The sequence below is a fragment of the Centruroides sculpturatus genome, unplaced genomic scaffold (assembly GCF_000671375.1).
Source record: "Centruroides sculpturatus isolate CEXI.00-Female unplaced genomic scaffold, Cexi_2.0 scaffold445, whole genome shotgun sequence".
Lineage (NCBI taxonomy): Eukaryota > Metazoa > Arthropoda > Arachnida > Scorpiones > Buthidae > Centruroides > Centruroides sculpturatus.
The window spans coordinates 187,073-191,315 of NW_019384683.1; the positions used below are offsets into that span (position 1 = coordinate 187,073).

The 4,243-nt window shown below is 24.0% G+C and overlaps 1 protein-coding gene across 1 annotated transcript in view; it reads left to right on the forward strand.

The window, feature by feature from the left end:
- The window catches only part of LOC111627006 (transmembrane channel-like protein 5), an 84,983-nt gene that overhangs the window by 21,738 nt on the left and 59,002 nt on the right, over positions 1–4,243 (forward strand). The window lies entirely within an intron of this gene.

The following is a 4,243-nucleotide window of genomic DNA, read 5'->3' on the forward strand; positions in this document are numbered from 1 at the left end:
CAATTCTTCCTGAGAATATCGAAAAAGAGCTGCTGGAATGTATATTGTTGATGGAGGTCATATTTTTCTATTATAAAAGCATTTTTGTGATAAAATATATTGGTGTAAATAATTTTGTAATTATTTAACATTTTTTATACTTTCCTATTTGTTTTTGGCTACATTAAAGCATTTTTTGAAAATATACAGTAAGGTTCCATATGACCATCTGATTTTCTCTAAGCCTACTTTCTGACTTTTTGTACAAAAGCCTTCAAAAACCATACTTATAGTTACACTAGCGAAAAATCCAATTAGGAACATTTAGTTTACTAGTTACCAGTACTTTTCGCACAAAAAATGTGTGTGTAGTTATGATACCTTGTTTACAATTCACTAAAATGTAATTGGGGTTCCATAATACCATTTTCTCCTCTAATATTTAAAATTAAAAATGTATTATTTGACACTAATTTTTGACATAATAATAGAAAAATATTATTATGAAAAATTTAATATAAATTTCTGTTACATAGTAACAGTAGCAACTGTAATTGCTATTATTTGGAATCAGTTTGGAATTAAGAAGTATTGATAATTTTACTAAATTTTTAAATAGTGTTCACAATGCCGTAAATAATCTGGCTATAATTTGGAAATATTAATTATGAATTACAAATAAATTTGGCACTAGAGGAAGGTGTTAGGCTCCATGTCGTATTAAATTTAATAATTATAATATTTAATTAATTAATTTAGAATAAATAAATTTATTTATTTTAAATTAATTAATTGGGCTGATTATTTTCACCAGTTTATTCTAAATTAATTAATTAAATATTATACAGTAGCGCATCGATTATCCAACTCAATTGGAGACTGGGGTTGGTCGGATTACTGAAAAAATGGATAACCGAAAAGTATGGAAAAATACATTATTAGTGTAGTATATTAGTATATCCCATATAATTAGGATATTAGTATATCACAATTAACCTACTTTGCATTGAATTTTCATCGATGTTAAGCCTAACAAAAATTTTTTTAAAAATAATAATTGTCACTATTGTATCGTTAAAAATTATTTTAAAATTATTTTATTGCTCACAAAACAAACAACCACTCAGAATTAGAAAATTAAGCCTCGTTTAAATACTGGCCTTCCTTTCATGGTCGCGCTAGTGTTGCCAGCTAAAACACGCAAAAATTTAACAAAAATAATATTAAAGTAGCCAAGACATAGCCAAGTATTGTAGCGCCACATCACTAGCAGACATTTGAATTTGCTGACTAGAACGCGGTTGGTTAACTGATGTGACGATTGATCGGGGTCAGATAATTATTATCTGACCCCGATTATCATATTAAATTCAATAATTACAGTAGAGCATTAATTATTAATGCTCTACTGTAATTATTGAATTTAATATGAGATGGTGCCTAATGCCTCCCTCTAGTGCCAAATTTATTTGTAATTCATAATTAATATTTCCAAATTATAGTCCAATTATTTATGGCAGTTGTGGGTGTCTATTTGCTAAGCATCAAGTTTCAGTAGATGTTTATAGCTGTATAAATTTTTAAAATTAAGATCAATGGTAAAATACTGATATTTCTGTTTTGATGTAAACATTTTTTTTAATTAACCAGAAAACAAAACAAAAATACCTAACTACAACTCAAAAATATAACAAATGATCTAACTGCAAACCTAATGACAAAAAGAAAAAAAACCTCATTAAAACATTTTATAGGAAATTTAAAAATTTTCATATGTTCACTGATATTTCAGATTCAAAAAATGACATTGCTTAGTCCACAGTTGTAAAATATGCATTTTTTTTAATAATTAATTTATATCTGATATATGTAAAATTTACTTATCAATATATAAAAAAAATTACTAATTTCACACTGATATCTTTAAATGAAGTAAATTTTTAATTATACTTTAACAAAAACACAAAAGTATAATTAAAAAAATACAGCATTTAAAGGTGTCAGATGTAATTAGTAGTAGAAAATATAATAATAATTATTATATACAAAAATTTAATAAAAAAAGTTAATTACTTAATTAATATTTATTTAAAGATTTGGAAAAACTTTAATTAAAATATTATTCTTACTATATATTTATAATAATAACTAATTAAAAATTTTAATATTTCCTATTGATGTTCTTTCAGTCTGACCACTAATTTTCGAGCAGTTGTTTTAATGTAATATTATTGACAGAAATAGATAACAAGGGATAAGAAACTGTAAATTTTAGATATTTCAAAAAATGAGACAAGATTGTTATTATTACAGATAAGTTGACCTAAATTTGATTGTGAATTTTATACTATAAATTTATCTTAAAGTATTAAATATTCTATCAATATACATTATTAACTTAATAAAAATTTTGTCTATAAACAGGAAATGAAATGAAAGATGATTTTTTTTAAGTATTTAAAGTAAAAGGATGAATTTAAAAAAAGCACACACAATTTTTCATTTTAAGATTATGTTATTCTTCATCCAATAAATAAGCATAACAATTTAAGTTTATAACTTTTTAATTATTCTTATATGGAAATCTATAAGCTACAAAAATACTTAAGTACTAATAAGTTTTTAGCATATTTTATGTTGTTCTCAAGTCTTTATGGAGGAGATAGAACAGAATAACAAAAGTATTATTATATTTCATTTTTATAATTTTAATTGATTTGATGATATAATCAAATAACTTTTTTCTTTTTATGAAGGTTCAGGAATGGCATAAAGTATGCCAGAAACATTAGCACTTAAGTATATTCGTAATTTATAGACTATTGTATATGAATAATTAAAAAGTTATAAGCTTTAAAAAATCCTTTTGACTCTTTAAAATGCAATTAAGGAATCAAAAGATTACTTCATTAAGAGAAATAATAGCATTGTTTTTGTAAAAATGAGGCTGAAATGCATATTAAGAAACTTGATTAGGATTATGTTGAATTTATGAAAAATATGAAATTATACATTTACAGTGGAATGAGAAACAACTAAGACCAAAAATAAAGTTTTTGTCCATAAATTTTCTGTTTAACAGATATTTTTTTTTCATTTTTTCTCTGTGAGTTTGAAAAACTCTGGTATTTACATAATGGCTTTATTCCATCTTTTTTTTTACCAGTAATATATTTTATGGGTAGAACAAATGACAGTCTACTTGAAAGCATGAAACTAATAATAATAATAATTTACATTGAACAGAACTAAATTCAAATTTGAGAATAAAAATGGAAGTTTGCTTTTTAAGGAGCAAACTCTATTTTTTGACTTCTACAACAGATTAGTTCCATGAGTGGGTTTTCCATAGTTCTATTTAAAAAGGTTTTTAAAGATTGGTGTTGCCTTCTCTCCAGCCAGCGAAAATCTGTTTAGTGGCAATATATTAAATTAAAGAAAAATTGGTGGTTAGTACACAAGAACTGCAAGGAATAGTTTTAAGCTATTCAATAATGTACAGTATAAAAATGATAATCTTACAAAAATTCCTGAAAAATAATAATTATTATTATTATTATTTTTTTTTTCAAAATATGAAAGAACTTAAATGTGATATTCGTGATGTCTTATCTTTATTTGACATTTGGCATACCCATTTGAAAGTAATTCAAGGTCATTTTGGTACAGGAGTAGCATCATATTTTTATTTTCTACGGTGGTTGTTTCTTTTAAACTTGGCATTTTTTCTATTTCCATTATGTTTTATAATTGTTCCTCAAGCTATCCATCCAGTACAAAATTCATTTAATCAGTCTAATTATACTTATGATAAGGTAAGCTTTTTTTTTCTTAAATTAAACTTTAAATATTTTGAAGATATATTTATATAATGTTTTTGTTCAATATTAACCAGTTATAAAATTATATATATATAATTTTATAACTGGTTAATATTGAACAAAAACATTATATAAATATATCTTCAAAATATTTAAAGTTTAATTTAAGAAAAAAAAAGCTTACCTTATCATAAGTATAATTAGACTGATTAAATGAATTTTGTACTGGATGGATAGCTTGAGGAACAATTATAAAACATAATGGAAATAGAAAAAATGCCAAGTTTAAAAGAAACAACCACCGTAGAAAATAAAAATATGATGCTACTCCTGTACCAAAATGACCTTGAATTACTTTCAAATGGGTATGCCAAATGTCAAATAAAGATAAGACATCACGAATATCACATTTAAGTTCTTTCATATTCTGAAAAAAAAAAAAA